Source organism: Chiloscyllium plagiosum, unplaced genomic scaffold (genome assembly GCF_037043375.1).
Source record: "Chiloscyllium plagiosum isolate Xiang-an unplaced genomic scaffold, Cpla_swu_hap1 HiC_scaffold_51, whole genome shotgun sequence".
NCBI lineage: Eukaryota > Metazoa > Chordata > Chondrichthyes > Orectolobiformes > Hemiscylliidae > Chiloscyllium > Chiloscyllium plagiosum.
In genome coordinates, this window is record NW_028270189.1 from 12,008,702 (window position 1) to 12,027,170 (window position 18,469).

Consider the following 18,469-nt stretch of genomic DNA (forward strand, 5'->3'; position numbering starts at 1 on the left):
AAAACGCATTTATGGCCAGATCTTTATAATGCCACATAGTCAACATTCTCCCTCCTGGCCTCCCTATGACCTTGTGTGCTTGTGTCTTCTTTATCTTGCACTCAATAGAGAGAACCTCCTACTCCTTAATTTAAACCCATTTTATATCAGCTTCTCGTTCACTACTGCTAAAAGCCGGTTTATCTTTGCCACTCCCTCTTTTCCCTGTCACCTCTGGCAAACTATTAAAAAACCAAGTTTCCAATGCTTTTCAGTTGTGAAGAAGTGTCACATTGGGCTTGAAATGCGAACGCTGTTTCTCTGTCTCTGCAGATACTGACAGACCTGCTGAGTTTCTCCAGAAATGAATAGGCACAGAACAAATTTTCACAACACAAATAACTATGGATACTGGCAATAAAAATGCCAAAATTGCTTGAGAAACTGGGAGCTTTGTCGAGGGTCACTGGACCTGAAAGTTTAACACTGCATTCATTCCAGAAGATGCTGCAACATCTTCAGCAATTTCTGTTTTTGGATAATTTTCAATGTAGGATGTCAAAGATGCTCAAACATCCTGTCCAACATGGAGTGACGAATATTGGGAACTGAACAATAACGCATGGTGCGCAAGTTCCTTGACTCTTAAACAACATAAGTCTGGCATCACTGACACTACGGAGCTCTTAATCATGGTCAAGGAGAAAAACAGAGGGAAACACATTCAATTCCAATACAGAAGGTGACATTGTGGAAGAGAAACGATTTAGATCATTACTTTAAATGGATTGAGTTAAAGTAACAAATTAGAGGCGTGACACCAGGGAGAGGCCCTCAGCAGAATGACAATGTGACAATGCAAGTGTTACCGCATCAGAAACCAGGTTAGGTAGAGAATACAGGGCTGATGGGTGAATGGGTCTCGGTGTGAACTGGGGGAAAGTCAGTAGAATTGAATTGTAGATATTGCAACTCAAACTGGGTTATTATTTGATGCTGTAGACCACAGCAGCAGCAGAAACAAAATTGTATTCAATGACAATATGTAATATTTTCCCGACGATAATTCATCAGTCTACCATTAGCATCAGCCGATCCATGGTTCAGTGATGAGTGTGGCTGAACATGCCAGGGTCTAAATCACGTGGACCTAAACCTGGTGACAACCCAATAAAGCTACCACACTTAACTGGTTATATTCCGACCAGCGGAACTAATGTCTGATGGAGAGGGGAAATGATCCTAAGACTAACAGATCAGATCTAAGCTCTGTCGTCCTGCCAAATCCAAACATAAATGTCGATGAATGATTAAACAATTTGCAGGAGGAGAGGACTCCACAAATATCCTCATCCTAAATATCTGAACAGCCCTGTACGTCATTGAAAAAAGTCAATGATGCGGTGTCTGCACTATCCTCAGCCAGACTTGTTGAGTTGATGGTCCAACTCACACTCATCATGATTCCTGTAGAATCACAGACGCCAGCCTTCAATCAATTCGATTCGCTGTACGTTCATGAGGAAACAGCTGAACACGACAGATACGACAAAGGCAATGGACCCTTACTCCATTACTGCAATAGGACTGAAGACTTGTGCTGCACAACAAGCCGTGCCCATGTGGAAGACGTTTCATTCCATCTCTAACTCTGACATCTCCCTGGCAATGAGGAAAATTACTCAACTATGTCCAGTCCCTGAATAGGAGAATAATTACAATCTGACCAATTACCACACCCTCAGTCCCATCTCGACTGTCAAATTGTTGGGAAAGTAGCACCAAAATGATCAGGTCAGTGTGGTTTCTGATCGGTCCCCATGTGGACATGGTGCTGTAGTGGACATAACATTGGATTACGAATCCAGACCAGGCCAATGCTCTGGCAGCTGGTGGAAGTTAAGAATAATTAATAAAATATCGAGACCTAAAATCTGGTGTCAGTAATAGTGTCCAATGTTGATTGTAAACATCGATCTCCTTCCCCAATGTACTTTCAGGAAGTTAATCTCCCGTGCTTTCCTGGTCTGGCCGAAAAGTGACTCCAGACACACAGACATGGTCTCTGAATCGGCCAAGTGAGACACGCAATAGTATCAAACTTCCCTGATGTCTTAAAGGATAAAACCTGACAGATCATCCGGCATCAACCTCGTTATCAGAAAAGTGAATGGGAAACACAGTCCTGTTGACCCTGCATGGACATCCTTCCTAACATCTGAGAGCTTGTGACAACATTTACAGAGCTTTCCCACAGACTGCACAGACACATCGGGAGAGGAGGAGGTCATTCAGCACATTGAGCTTTCCCCATGCTAATTCATGGCGGAACATTTCCTCAATGCAGTTTTCCCCACACAATGTTCATATTCTAAAATATGTTTAAACATGATGGGCCTTCGGCTTGTTTATTAAGTATGATTTGACTGCAATGCGATTCCTGAACCATTTTCTATAAAGTGAAATATCATCTCTGCTTCAAATCCGTCACACTCTGTCAGAGTTTTATATATCACAGAGATCTCCACCCATTTTCCTAAAGCCCGTTGTTTACAGTCCGAGTCACCCCAAACTCTGCTCCCACAACTAACCTGTCATCCCAGAGATCAGTCTGGTCATCCTTCACTGCACACCCTCAATGTCATATTTGCCCTTTATTAGGTAAGGACACCAAAACTGCACACAACACTGCACAATGTTCGAGATGGGGTCCCACCCTTTTACAGTTGCAGTAAATGAGCCTTACTCCAGTATTCTAAATCCCCCTGGAATGAAGGTGAATACACCATTTATCTGCCTACCTGCTTTCTGCTCCTGCAATATTGCTTTCAGTGACTGGGAAACAAGGAGATCCAGATTCTTTTCACTGTTACAGCTCCCCACTTTCTGGGTCTATGTTCACTCTATACAGCGTGCCATTGCCATTCCCAGTATTGACTTCTGTGTTCAGAACTCACTGCCCTACATGGACTCGGAAGGTTGGGCAGAAGAAAACTAAAATGCAGCATAAGTTCATTTATTGCTCAAAATTTTCAACCAATCACTTTTCAAATGATGGGCTGCCATTCAATTGATCCCATCAAAGTACATAACCTGTCATCTCTGCCATTGCTCTCCATCTGCCAGGTATTTGCCCAGTCACTCCACTTGTCTCAATCACCTTGGAACCATTTTTACATCCTCCTCATCCACTCACAAGCTGACATCATTTAGTGCTGTCAGTGGTCTTGGGAATATTGCAATTGAGCCCCTCAACCAAAAAATATGATGTGTATTAGGAGTAGCTAGATGCCAAATCTCGATCCTTGTTATATCCTCCAAGCCTTCCATTCAAAAAACATTGTTTTGTTCCTACTCACTGTTTCCTGTCAGCTCTCTCATTCTAAAACCATGATCATATATTAGCCCCAGTCCCACAGAATTCGAATTTGCACAAAATGCTTGGGGATTTATCAAAAAAATCTTTCTGATTTTCCAATCGTATTGCGTTGATACCTTCTCTATAATTTTGCTCAAATATGATTCCTATTTCATAAACCTCTGTTGACTTTGTCTATGCCTATTAATTTAAGTCCAATATTTTCTCTAAAACGTTTTAGTTGCTAATTTCATTCTATTCACTTTTTCTCACCAGATTAAAGTTCAGCAGTATTGCGAGGAATCTTTGCTTTTTTAAACAGTGGGTGGGAACCATCCCACATCTTGCTAAAGGTTCGGTTCAGTCTGATACATAGAGCCAAAGGTCAAGCAAACATCACACTTTCCATTCACTTCTACAAAGGGCTGACATCACATTTCTTCAGGATTTAAAGTATTTTATAAATTACTTATAAAATCATTTGTCACGTTAAAGAACTGGACAATAAATGTCATTGTATACAATAAGAGTGAAGCCTGTGACAGCAGAGTTAGCTTTGGAGGACAGTGTGTGCACTTTCTAAATTCTGGGAGCAGCACTTTGGGAGACTGCTCCCAGATGGTGATAGTGAGCATATCTGGAATGCACTGTTTAGATTTGGGAATCCATGGGAAACAATCTGTGGTTTCACTAATACTTGGCTTGCGTTGTTGGTGTACAGTAAGCAATTCATAAGTAGCTTTATGTATTGGTGTTGACTACCTGAATGGTATTCAAATCTGCCAGGTTGCCTTCAATAGTGTGAATGCATCTATTGTAAATATTTGGAATATTACAGAACTGCCCAGTGCTTGGCAAATTCAGGGGGGACAGAAAATCACTGAGTAATTTGAAATTAAGAATCCAAGAGGACGTAACCACTGAAGTATTCAATTCAAATAGTTAAATGAAATGCTCACATCTAAAATACCTGTAATCCATAGGAATGGATGGACTGACAGAATTGGGATCAAATTCCTGGCTGGAGAGTGTGAAATGTGCTTTGATAAAGTCACCTGCATTTACCAACAATAATTTGGCAAGCTCAGAAATTTAAAAAACAATACAAGCTTCATTGCTGCTCCAGTCGGGTCCCAAACTGTGAAAAAAAACAATGTTCCGGTTTATTGCATACACTCTGAAACATGTGTTTCTTCTACAGATCTTGCAAGTTTCCCCAATGAGCATAGTCCATCTGAATGATGTTGCTAACTTTGGCCAACTCATTTCTTTCCGAGCCTCTATAACCTGAAGAGTGACCAGAAGCAATTACTCCACATAGGTGGGAACATTACCGACGAGGATTTTTTCCTTCAGAATTGACTTCCATATATTCAGTGCCCAGAACAGACAAAAAGCTTGTTACCTTATATAGAGCAATGATTCAGTGGGAGTAAAATGCTAACCTTTTCTTGCTGAACAATCACGCTGCCTAAATTTTAAACATGAACACTTCTGAATAGTTCACCACATCCTAATGAAATATTTTGTGCGAAACAAATCACATGATCCATAGTTATTCAGATAATAAAACAAGTTTGTTCATTGAAGAAACCAGAGGAAAAGGTCATGAAACAATGTGAGTTTGACATACCTCAATCATCATTGCAAGTGCATTCTCTGCGTAAATTCTCCTTTTCCTCATCGAAGTATTTAACTTCTTGAATAATTGAGAGAATGAAGTCACAGTTGTACAACACAAAATCAGACCCTTCAGTCCAACTTGCCCATGCTGACCAGATATCCAAAATTAATCTAGTCCCATTTGCCAGCATTTGTTCCATATCCATCTTAAACCCTTTCTACTGATTATCAGTTTATTTTACATATCAGACTTGAAATACTGAACTTTTGTTTCTCCCAACATTGGTGAAAGAAATCATAAGTTCATTCATCCAAATTAATTTTGTAATCTTTCACAAAGAAACAAGTGAGAACAACATATAGCTGAGTGCAAAACAAAATACTGCAGCTGCGTGATATCGAGAAAAACTCTAAAGCTGAGGCACTGATATTGCACAGGTTTGTCAGCACGGTTTCAATTATTAACAATAATTTAGTAATGTCGTAGCCTTCACATAGTAAAGGTAAATGTGAGATATATGAATTTCATGAATTGATTCCTATTGCACTTTGAGAAGATTTAACCAAGAATAATTTTTGTTGATAAAAGGAGAAAGTGACGACCAAAGAAGCTGGACATCAGAGTCGAAAAGTGTCATGCTGGAAAAGCACAGCAAGTCAGGCAGCATCCGAGAAGCAGGAGAGTTGATGTTTCGGGCATAAGCCCTTCATCAGGAATCACAGGCTTCAGAAAAATAACTGGCATAACTTATGCCAATCCATATGCAGAAGGGTCAGAGCATGTTACTATCAGATTAGAGACTAATTTCAGATTTGGTACCATTCATGCAACATTTCAGTATGATATTTACATATGTACCTAAAAGAGAAGTTGTCTAAAATTACAAGCTCTAGAATGATTATACGATTAAACCTGGAAATAAAGCTGGTGAACAAGAATGGCAAAGTGAAGTCCCATCAGTATCGCCTTGGGCAGTGTCAAGTAAGAATTTGACAACAGAGTTATCACTTTGGTGTAACCTGCAGTCTGGCCAAATTGCAGCAAAAATCTGTTCAATTTTATCTGCAAACTATAGAATGCAAAATCCTCCTTGCATAATAATGAGGCAGCATTTTGGGATGTCATTTTTAAAATATATTATTTTCAAAGTTACTCACAATTAACAGTGATCACTTGGTGCTGTCTGCATAACACAGTACGAAAAGGAATTAACAAAAAAAACATTATAACCCAAATTCAGAGTCACTAATTCATTGATATTGCATGGGTCCAGCATTTATAAGTAATCAATTTTTAAAAATAAATACAGATACATTTACTAACTATATTGGAGTACAGTCAAGTTTCTTACTGAACAGTGACAGGATTGGACAGAGTCCGCATGGATTTAAGAGAGGGGAATGATACTTAGCAAATCTACTGAAAGAATCTACAGAGTCGAGTCTTAAAGAAAAAATTGCAGGACATTTGGAAAAGCTTATCATTAAACATGGTAGACTGGGTTTTGTGAAAGAGAAACTATATTTGACAAATTTACGACAGTTCATTGAGGAGATAACAAGCAGGGCTGACAAAGGGCAATCCAATGATGTTCCGTATTTGGATTTTAAAAATGTAAATGATAAGGTGCTACATAAAAGTTAATTGCACAATTTAGGAGCTCATGGTATCGGGGTAATGTATTAGCATGGACTGAGGATTGGTTAACCACACTGGCTGTTGCTGAGTCCTCACTTGGAGTACTGTATACAATGTTAGCTCCCATATTTAATAAAGGATAAAGTAACATCGGAGACCATTCAAAAAAGATTCACTTAGCTGCTTTGAGGACAAAAGGGTTGACCTATCAAGAATAGATGAGCAGGGGTGATCTTATGGAAACAAGATTCTGAGGAGCTTGACAGGGTAGATGTTGACTAGATCTTCGAGCACCAGTGAAGTCTCAAACCAGGGGATATTACGAAGGGAACATACATTTTAGAAAAAGTAAAGAATTTTTTCTCTCAGTGAATGGGTAGAATTTTCTCGCCCAAACAATTGTGAAAGTTAAATGTGGGAGGGGAATGGTTGGGTTACTCTTCGGTGGGTTATTCTGGCTTGTTGGGCTGAAGGGCCTGTTTGTTTCCACACAGTAGGGAATCTATGATTCAATCACAAATTATTTTAAAAGAGGGCAGATAGATTTTTGAAATATTGAGCAGTTGAGGGCTATGCGGATCAAGCACAAAAGAGGTGTTGAGGTCTGGGTTGGCCCAGCCATGATCTGATAGAATGGGGGAACAAGCTGAAGGGGATGAATGTCCTACTCCTGCTCCGATTCCTTGAGTCTCCGTTTCATGTTTTTTTTGTTTCCAAAGAAGAGTGTGATACAATGTGCTAAAGATCTCACATGTTGTGAAAAAGTGGTGTTTATGTACTGATTCAGGTGGCATTGATTCATCAATCACAGCTATACAGTCATGAGTAGGAAGGCAATTCCCTCCATGAATAAAGGAAATCTCCTGCAGAGCTCACACAAAGGGAATCCTTCCCCTCAGCAAACTCTCCCATCACATTACCCAACATATCAGCTAAAGCAGGACACACTGCGCATGCTCTAGCCAACAAAGGGACCCGGGTGATTGATGTCAGCACCGGACCAATGAAAGGACGGTGGGCGGAGCTGGAGGACCGAGCGGGATGTTAGTCCTCCAACCAATCAACGTGAATGAAGGGCGGAGCTAAACTAAACCATGTGATCCCCCTCGCGCGCGGCGCAGAGTCGCTGTAATGAATGCTCGGGAAGTTGTGGAGAGAAAGGATACGGTAAGGAAAGAAATAAACAGGGAAGCGGAGAAAAACTGTGTTGATATGAGCGGAGAGGTTTTACAAACAAATTGTGCGCATCGGAAAATACAAATTTGAACGTCCCAGTCCCGTGTTTGCAGTAAATGGGGAATTGCCTCAGCGCGGCTGCAGGCCTGAGTGAGCGCCGCCATCTTTATTCGGGACAACGATTCACTGGACACGTGCGGAGCCGCCATCTTTGTAGGGGGCAAGGTGCAGCCAGGCGCATGTGCAGCCTTTCTCTGGTATAGAGTCATTGTGATCATAGCAGCCCATACTGCTCTGATTCACCTCTGGGCTCCCTCATCACCACTTTGTCAATATCTAGCTTCCTCAGTCTCGAACCATGGGTGTATTTTTGGTCTGTTTACTACTGTATTATTACTTTTATAGACCTTTGCAAATGAGTTTTTCACTGTGGCCCAGCCCCTGACTATGTACTGCTCTATTATCAGATTACTTTTTTCTTGAATATTTTTGACAGTCAAGAATTCTTTTCTCCAATAAGCAAATGTATTTTCCTTCCATTTCTGATTATCAAATTCTGCACCATTTTCATTCCCTGTAAATCCATTTTGCACTCCATGAAACATCAACTGTGTTTCTCCTTCCACAGATACCAGTGATTAATGCCAAAACCCTGTTGCCTGTGGAGAGGGTGATGTTTGACTTTCTTGTACAGCTGCAGTTTGTGTGGTGAAGGTGCTCCGACAATGTGGTTGGGTAAGAGACATTACAGAGTATTCATTACAGCAACAGTGATGATTTGAAAATAATGTCAAATCAACAACAGTTTGTATTTTTATTATCATGCTTATAATTTCACAAAAATACTATTGAGAACTTTAGACATAAGGCCAGAGATGGAGATATTAGGTCAGGTGACTAAAAGCAGGTTTTCAGGGATGTCTTAAAGGTGGAAAGCAGACCTGTGAGATTTTGGCTGCGAATTTCAGACCATGCTGCTTCAGCAACTGTAGAAACAGCCACACAGATGAAGTAATGAATTAACAAATGGTTGGGAGTCTCAAAGAAAATGGGTTGTCGAGGTCTCAAAGGGTGTGTGGTGCAGGAGGCTAGGGATTATCACAGCCAGGAATTAAATCAAGTGTGAGAAATTTAAATTGAGGGATATTGGCCACATGCTGGCAGGTGAGACTAGATTGGGTTGGGATATCTGGTTGGCATGGACGGGTTGGACCGAAGGGTCTGTTTCCATGCTGTACATCTCTATGACTCTATGTTGTTGCTTATGAATAGGAGACTTTTGATGAATCAACAAGCAGATATTTAGATGTTCTTGAGATTAAAGGGAGGTTGAATGTGGGAAGCTGGCCAGGGAGTGAGTTTGGATAATGAAGTCTAGAGATAACACAATGTGGATGAAAGTATATGAGCTGAGACAAGGGTGAAATCAGCTAGAAATAGTGATCTTGGAGTGGGACTGAGCTATCACCCTCACCTCACCTCTGGGATTCAGCTGGTTGTCAGGTTGTGAATCAGGCGGTGACACAATCGGGAGCTGAGTGGCCCTGGTGGAGCCTAAAGTGAGTGTCGCTCAGCTGGCTGTTGTTGAGCAGCTGCTGCTTGGTAGCCCTGTTGATGACTACTTCCATCACTTTACTGCTGATCGAGTGTGGACTGCTAGATGGAAATTGCCTGGGTTGGATTGCCCTGTGTTTTTGTGTTGAACATCCCTGGGCAATGTTTCGCATTTTTGGTAGATGCCAGTGCTGGAGCGGTACGTGGCTTGGTTGGTGGCAAGTTCTGGAGCACAAGCCATCAGTATTATTGCCAGAATATTGGCAGGGCCTGTAACCTTTGCACGACTTAACCATTTCTTGATGTTATTCAAACTGAATCGAACTGGCTTAAAACTCACATCTGTGATGTTGGAAACCACTGGAGAAGGCTGAGATGGATCATCCCACTTTGCACTTCTGGATGCAGATTGCTGCAAATGCTGTCATCTTATCTGGTGAATGGATGTGTGAGGCCCCTCCATCAGTAAAGGTGGGGATATCTGTGATGCTTCCATCAGTGAGTTGTTTAATTGTCCATCATCGTTCACAACTGGGTGTGGCAGAACTGCAGAGCTCCGATCTGTTCCATTGGATGTTGGATCACTTAGCTCTGTTGCTTGCTGCTGATGCTGTTTGATATGCAGGTAATTCTGTTTGATAGCTTCACCAGATTAGCACTTCATTTTTCGGTCTGCCTGGTGCTGCTCATGGCATGCCCTCCTTTACTGTCCATTGTGATGGGTGAGAGCAGGATTTACAACCCCATGAGATTACAGATTGTGCTGGAGTACAGTTCTGCTGCTGTTGATGTCCCACAGTGCCTCATAGATACCCTGTTTGAGATCCTACATCTCTTTGAAGTCTGTCTCATTTAGAACTGTGATGGTGCCACTCAACACAGTGGAGGTTTTCTCAACTTTAAGGCAAGGCATTGTCTCCAAAAGGAACATGTGATGGTCGTTCTTACCGATACTGTATGGCCAGGCGTATCTGCAGCTGGTCAATTCATAACAATGAGATCAAGTATGTTTTTTTCCCTCTTGTTGGTTCCCTCACCACCCGCTGCAGACTCAGTTGAGCAGCTATGTCCTTTAGGACCTGGCCAGCTCAGTCAGTAATTCTGTTGCAGAGCTAGTCTCGATTGTGGACATTGAAATCCTGTACCCAGAGTACGTTTGACACCATTTTATTGCCTCAGTGCTTCCTCCAAATGTTGTTCAACACGAAGGAGAACTGATTCATCAGCCAAGGGAGGACAGTACGTGGTAATCAGCAGGAGCCATGAGACTCCCAGGGCGAATCCTCCCTGTCTGTACACCACTGTGCCACCACCTCTGTCTGGTCTGTCCTGCCGGTGGGACAGGACATATCCAGAGATTTTAGGAGAAATTGAAGACTGCAGATGCGGAGGTCAGAGTCAAGAGTCTGGTGCTGGAAAAGCGCAGCAGGTCAGGCTGATGAAGGGCTGAGGCTCAAAACGTCGATTCTCCTGCTCCTCTGATGCTGCCTGACCTGTTGTGCTTTTTCAGCACCACACTCTCGATATCTCGGGATGGTGATGGTGGTGTCTGGTCATTGTCTGTAAGGGATGATTCCGTGAATATGACTATGTCAGGCTGCTTCTTGACTAGTCTGAGGTACAGCTCTCCACGTTTTGGCACCAAAAACTAGATGTTAGTGAGGAGGACGTTGCAGCATTGAGAGGGCTGATTCTGTGATTGCAATTTCTGGTGCCTTGTTAGATGCCACATGGTCCATTCAGTTTCATTCCTGTGTTGAGACTTGGCAGTGATTAGTACAATGAATAGCTGGATGGGCTGCTGTCAGGTTGGCAGGATTTTTTTCACCATTGACAATGATTCCATGGAGATCAGGAGATTCCTAATTCCAGTTATTTCTCGTGAATTCAGATTCTACCATCTGCCAAGACGGGATTCGAACCAGGACTTCAGTCGTTTGTTTTAATATTCTGGATAAAAGCTAAATACATCAGGTTTGTTCACTCATTTTAAATATCACTAACCCTGGATTTGTTTCTTGTAAAACACTGTCCATCATCCTGTCTCCTCCATCCTCCCCTCCAACAACGAGTGAGGGGCACATGGAGTTTCTCTGTCACTAAGACTGAGATAATCCGATCTGCTGCTTCCCTCCCTCCCACTAGCCCACTGAGCCAAACTGCCTCACGTGGTGTTCCTGGTTTTTGTCCTAAACCTACATCTTTCTCCAGTCTCTTGTTAAGCCTTATCAGAGCTCATCTTAACAATTTACCCAACGCTCGCTAAATCACAGACTTTCCAACACTCTGTCTCCTCCTCCTCCTCACCGATTCACAGATCTTGTTCTGTCGGTCTGTCTTTTCTGGTTATGCCCTTCTCTCCCCTTCTTTGAAAAACCTCCTTTTGACCTCACGGTTTTTGGAAAATCCTGCTCCATTTCCACTCTCTCTTTCCTTTCTGAATTCCTTGCATTTGGTGTCCCTCCAGTATCTATCCTTGCTCTCTCCTCTATCTCACCTACATACTGCCAGGAGTTGACATTGTGAAAAAGCACCATGTTAGGTTTCACATGTACACTGACACTGCCCAGCTCTCCCTCCCCATCATCCCTCTCCATTGTTCCACTGTTACTCAGTTACCAAACTGCTTATCACATTCCCACTACTCGATTAGCTGCAGTTTCCTCCAGTGAAACATTGTCACGGTTAAACCCATTGCCTTCAGTTGTTATTCCAAATTCCTTTCTCTTACTGCTGAGCCTCTCCCTCTCCCTGGTAACTGTCTGAGGCAGAAATATGTTCTTCACAATATTGCTGTTATATTTGACCCCAAGGTGACCTTCTGATCAGACATCTGCACAATCCCAAACACCAGGGAATTCCAATCTCTTAAACATTGTTTGTCTCCACCTCACCCCAGCTCCATTGCGACTGAAACCCCTTACCCGCCTCTGTGTCGCCTTAAACTTGACGAATCTGAAGCAGAACCCTTGATTCCGCGACTGACCCAGAATCTGTTTCCAGACTCCCTTTTCAGTATTAACACTCGGAAACATCCACTCAGTATTTATCCTGTCAAACCCCTTAAGAATCCCATCTGTCTCAATGAGATCACCTCTCTTTCTCCAAAATCCAGTGAGTAGAGTCCCAACCTGTTCAGCCTTTATTTAAAAGATAATCCATCCAAACCAGGGATCATCCCAGTGAATCTTCCCTGCTGAAAAATGTGTTGCTGGAAAAGCACAGCAGGTCAGGCAGCATCCAAGGAGCAGGAGAATCAATGTTTCGGGCATAAGCCCTTCTTCAGCTTATGCCCAAAACGTTGATTCTCCTTCTGCTTGGATGCTGCCTGACCTGCTGCGCTTTTCCTGCAACACATTTTTCAGCTCTGATCTCCAGCATCTGCAGTCCGGACTTTCTACTCGTGAATCTTTCCTGAAATGCCTCCAATAAAGTGACACATTTCCGTATCTAAAGGGACCAAAACTGCTCACTTTACTCCAGATATGGTGGTCTCACCACCACTTCCTCATGTTACTCTCAGGTATATACTCCAAACTCTCATACTGAAAACCCTCTAAACAAAACATTCCATTCCCCTTCTTGATGACCTGTTGTAACTATGTACAGTAATCCTGCGCCAGGAGGAGGGGATGGTGTGGGTTTCTAACTTGAACTGAGAGTGACAGATTTTATAAACTTGTATTACAGGATATTACAGGTGGACATTCAGATGGTAATCTCAGTAAATGTTCTGCCAAACTCTGAATTACTCAGTACATCAGGACCTGGATATTCGCATTGTGAGTATTGCATTCCAGATTAATCCCTTTTGCTGCTTAAAAATTCTCCTTTGAATCATCACATTCTCTCAAAAGGTCTCCCCAAACCATCATGTGTTATGTAATCTTTTTATAATGATGTAATGAGTGTTAGGTTTATTATTCGAATGTGTAATTTTTGTATAAGAATGTCTCAGAGAGGGAGAGAATATTCTTCAAGGGGAGAGTAACCATTTTGAGGGGAGGCTGTTGTTTATTGGTATCAATGACATAGGAATAGAAGAGTTCACATTGTTGGATCATTCGAATCTCTTGTGGGGTAGAATTGACCTCCATCAGAAGGATGGATTGTACCTGCACTGAAAGGGAAGAGTTGCTAGTGCTATTCAGGAGGCATTAAACCAGTGAAGGAATGGAGGTAAACTCAAAAGAGTGAGGAAAGAGCCAAGTCTGAGGCTGGTATAGTTCAGGCGTCAAACAGTCAAGGCAGGCAAGGGCAAGGCACAGAATGAGGTAGGACTGAGCAGTTACACTGCATTTATTTCAATGCAGGAGGCCCGATAGGTCAGGCAGAGGAGTTCAGGGTATGGTTTTGAAAATGGCACTGGGATATTACAGCAATTACAGAGGTATGACTTAAGCTACTGGTCCTAACAATTCCTAATGTTCCAAGGTATAGATGCTATAGCAAGGATAGAAAGGGGGCAACAGAGCAGGGGGGTGAGGTGGTTTTGATGAGGGATAACATTATGGCTGGGCTTCAGGAGGATATTCCTGGAAGTACATCCAGGCAAGTTGTACAGGTGGAACTGAGAAATAAATAGTCAGCCGGGAATTGAGAAGCAAATTACCAACAGATCACTTATCTGTAAGAATAGTATGATTGTATACAAGACTTGACCTTTTTTAATTCATTCACAGGATGAGGGTGTCACTGGCTGGGCCTCAAGGGCAGTTAAGATTCAACCACGTTGCTGTGGGTCTGGAGTCACATGCAGGCCAGACCAGGTAAGGATGGCAGATTCCTTCCATGAAGGATATTAGTGAATCTCATGGTTTTTTTTTTGCAACAATCAACAATGGATTCATGGTCTTTAATAGATTCTTACTTCCAAATTTTTATTGAATTCACATTCCACTGTCTGCTGTGACGGGATCCAAATTCTAGGCCCCAGAACGTTATCTGGGTGTCTGGATTATCCATCTAGCGATAGTATCACTAGACCATTGGGCAGGGTGAGTGACTGAGGTATCAGTGGGGCAGCACATCAGCACCAAATATCCCATGGTCTCTGTGGAAGGGCTGGGGAGGGAAATATATCCCTGGTGGTGGGGTCTGACTGTAGGTAGCGGAAATTTCAGAGGTTAATGCGCTGTATCTGGAGATTCGTGGGGTGGCAGGTGAGGACCGGTGGATTATATTCTTATTGTGGTTGGAGGGGTGAGGGGAAGGTGGAGGTACAGGAAGTGGAGGATATGCATTAGAGGGCATTGTTGATCACGTGGGAGGGAAATGCAGTCCTTGAAATAGGAATCCTTTCTGGGATGTCCTGGAGTAGAATTGCTTCTCCTGGAAGCAGATATGGCAGAGGCGGAGGAATTGGGAGTACAGGTTCATGTTTTTACAGGAATATACTCAAGGGAAATCAGATGAGCAAAAAGGGAACATGAAATATCTCTAGGAAATGGTTTAAGTAGAATCCAAAGCGATTCTACAAATATATCAAGGATAAAAGAAAAAACAGACAAAGAATACAACTTCTTAAAGATCAAGAAGGCCATCTGTAGAACAACAGGAGGTGGGAGAGATACTATGCTACTCTTTTCTGGAGAGTTTGGAGAACTTGATAGTTAACAACAGTGATAACTTGAAAAGTGGAGGTGGTACTGGATGTCTTAAATGGCATCAAGGTGGATAAATCTCTGGGTCCTGATCAGGCGTATCCCAGAAATTTGTGGAAAGCTAGGAAAGCAGTGCCCCTCCCTGAGGTATTTATATCATCGTTTGTGACAGATGAGGTGCTGGAAGACAGGTGTTGTTATTTTAAAAAGGTGGTAAGGAAAGGCCAGGGAACAAGAGAACAGGCAGCCTGAAGTCAGTGGTAGGCAAGTTATTGGAAGGGATTCTGAGGGATAGGATTTATATGTATTTGGAAAGACCAGGAAAGATTAAGGATAGTCAACATGACTTTGTGTGAGTAATTCTCTCTTTCTAACTTGATTGAGTTTTTTTGAAGATGTGACAAAGATGATTGATGAAGGCAGACTGTGGACGTTGTCTATATGGGCACTGAACGATGTTCCACAAAGCAGACTGGTTAGCAAGGTTAGATAACATGGAATGTTGGGAGAACGAGCCATTTGGATACAAAACTGGCTTGAAGGTAGGAGGCAGAGGGTGGTGATGGAGGGTTGCTTTGCGGACTGGAGGCGTGTGAGCAGCAGTGTGCTGCAGGAATGGATATTCGGTCCTCAAATAAATGACTTGGATGTAAATATGAGATATAGTCAGTGGGTTTACAGAAGACACCAAAATTGGAGGTGTCGTGGACAGCGAAGAATGTTAGTTCAGAATACAACAGGATCTTGATCAGATGGGCCATTGGAGCAAAGAATGGCAGACGGTGTTCAATTTAGACAAATGCGAGGTGCTGCATTTTGGAAAGGCAAATCAGGGCAGGATTTATACACTTAATGGTAAAGTCCTTCGCAGTGTTGCTGAACAAAGAGACCATGGAGTTCAGATTCATTGTTCGTTGAAAGTAGAGTCGCAGATAGTCAGACTAGTGAAGGTGGTGTTTGGTATACTTATATTTATTGGTCGATGCATTGAATACAGAAGCTGGGACATCATATTGTGGCTGGACAGGACATTGATTAAGTCATTTCAGGAATTCTGTTTTAAGTTCAAAATCCCCTGTTCTGGGAAGGATGTTCTGAATCTTGAAAGAGTTCAGACAAGATTGACAAAGACTTTGCCAGGGTTGGAGGATTTGGGCTACAGGGAGAGGCTGGGGGTAATTTCCCTGGAGAGTCAAAGATTGAGAGGTGACTTCATGTAGATTTGTAAAATCATGAGGGGTATGGATAAGGTGAACAGCCAGGGTCTTTCCCCCCCCAGGTTAGGTGGTTCCAAAACAAGATCACATGGGCTTAAGTCAAGAGAGCAAAGATTTAAAAGGGATCTGAGGAGCAAAGTTTTCAAGCTGTGTGTGGTGTGTGTATTGGATGAGCTGCCAGATGAAGTAGTGGAGGCTGATACAATTACAACATTTGAAAGGCATCTGATTGGGTACATGAATAGGAAGGGTTTCGAGGGATACGGATCAATAGCTGGGAATAGGATTCCATTAGTTTAGGATTCCTAGTTGGCATGGACAAATTGGACCAAAGATCTGTTTCTGTGCTGTACATCTCTGTGACACGAATAAATGAAAATAAGATGTGTTCCTCTTTTGTAGAGAGCTAGCAGAAGCACAGATAATTGTATGTGGAGCTGAGAAGGTTAAGCAGTGAGTTTGACCAGCTGCAAATTTGTGTCTAGGATATTTAATTTGCAGAGAGAAGGGAATTGTGAACAATGTCACAATTTTAGTAACTATTTTCAGGTAATTGGCAAACAATATGTGAACATGTGAACAATATTTTATTCAGTAAAGTCTGAGCATCTGGAACTGTCTGATTGGCAGCTGGACACAGACTCGGCAGTTATTCATAAAAAGATTTGGAATTTTACTTTTTAGGGGAAGATTTGGGGGGGCTATGGGCAAATGGGAAGGGAATTGGGACAGATGTGCAGCATCTCCAGAGGGAGAGAGTACAGTCCCAATGGGCTGAATAGCTCCCAGCCCCTGTGCTCTTTGATACTGCCCCATTCACTATGAATGATGAAGCTCATCCCAGGACAGAGAGAGGGAGGATCCCACCACTCACCTCACAATGGGTCTCGTGTGATTGATGTCAGCGCAGGCCAATGGGGGCAGAGGGCAGTACTAGAGGACCAGGTCGTACCAGTTTGTCTTCCAACCAATCAGAGTGAATGAGGGCATCCTCAAGGCTGGAACTAAAGAAAGGCACTTGTAGCAGAGATCTGAGAAACTGGAGGACATGAGATAGGGAGCGTTCTGTGGCTGGTGAGGAATTATATAAATAAGGAAGAGTTGTGAGGCTGGATGAGGTGACAGTGATCAGGAGAGTTGAGGATGGAGGGATTTAGAGTTAGTGAGGATTAGAGTCATAATGTTATACAGCAAGGAAACAGACCCTGTGGTCCAACCAGTCCATGCCAACCATAATTGCAAACTGAACTAAGTGTACGTGCCTCCGCTTGGTCCACATCCATCCAAATATTTCCTATTTATGTACTTATCTGAATGTATTTTAAATATTGTAATTGTATTCACAGCTACCACTTCCTCTGGAAATTCATTCCACACGTATATATATTTTTTAAAACCCTTATGTCTTTTCTCAAACCTTTCTCATTTCTTCTCAAAATGAATGCACCCGAGTTTTGAATCCCCCTCTCCCCTGGCTATTCACCTTATCTACACTCTTTCTGATTTTATAAACCTCTAATAAGGTCACCCCTCAACCTCGTGCACGCCAGTGGAAAAAATTCCCAGCCTATCCAGCCTCTCCTTAGAACGCAATCCCTCCATTCATGGCAACATGCAGGTAAATCTCTCCTGAACCTGCTCCAATTTAATAATATCCTTCCTATAACAGCACAACCAGAACTGGACAGAGTATTCCAGAAGAAGCCTCCCCAACGTCCTGTACATTCTCAACATAACGTCCCAACTCCTGTACTCAAAGGTCTGAACAATGAAGGTAAGTGTGCTAAGCACCTTCTTAACCACCCTGTCTACATGTGACACAAACTTCCAAGAGTGAAGCCCTCGGTCTCTTCGTTCCCATATCACTACTCAAGGCCCTACTTTTATTGAGTGTAAGTCCTACCCTCGTTTGTTTTGTCAGAATGTAGTATTTTGCATTTATTCCAATCCAAAAGTCCTTCAAGTATAAAGGCAGTAAGAGTATAATTAAGAGGGAAATCAGGAGGCAAAAAGGGGACGTGAGATAGCTTTGGCGAATAGGGTTAAGGATAATCCAAAGGGCTTTTATAAATACATTAAGAACAAAAGGCTAACTAGGAGAAAATAGAGATCAGCAAGGCAGTCTTTGTGTGGGGCTTCAGGCGATGAGCGAGATAGGGAAACAATACTTTGCATCAGTGTTTACTGTGAAGAAGTACATGGGCGATATAGAATGTGGGGAAATAAATGGTGACGTCTTGAAAAATGTCCATATTACAGACGAGGAGGTGCTGGATGAGTGGCTAAGGAGCTGGTGCAGGGGAAAATGATTCACATTTTT

At 42.5% G+C, this 18,469-nt stretch overlaps 1 long non-coding RNA gene across 6 annotated transcripts in view; it reads left to right on the plus strand.

Moving 5' to 3' along the window:
• Nucleotides 1-7,679: 7,679 nt before the first annotated feature.
• Nucleotides 7,680-18,469, plus strand: part of LOC148135002 (uncharacterized) — a 45,560-nt gene continuing 34,770 nt past the window's right edge. For 2 of the 6 annotated variants that reach the window (XR_015755520.1, XR_015755521.1), the window contains exons 1-5: nucleotides 7,682-7,766; nucleotides 8,404-8,510; nucleotides 11,221-11,303; nucleotides 13,020-13,111; nucleotides 14,012-14,098. This is a non-coding gene — a long non-coding RNA (uncharacterized LOC148135002). Of the gene's footprint in view, nucleotides 7,767-8,043; nucleotides 8,149-8,403; nucleotides 8,511-11,220; nucleotides 11,304-13,019; nucleotides 13,112-14,011; nucleotides 14,099-17,818; nucleotides 17,924-18,469 lie in introns of those variants that run through there. The other 4 variants (XR_015755524.1, XR_015755523.1, XR_015755525.1 and 1 more) reach the window with 4 other exon arrangements.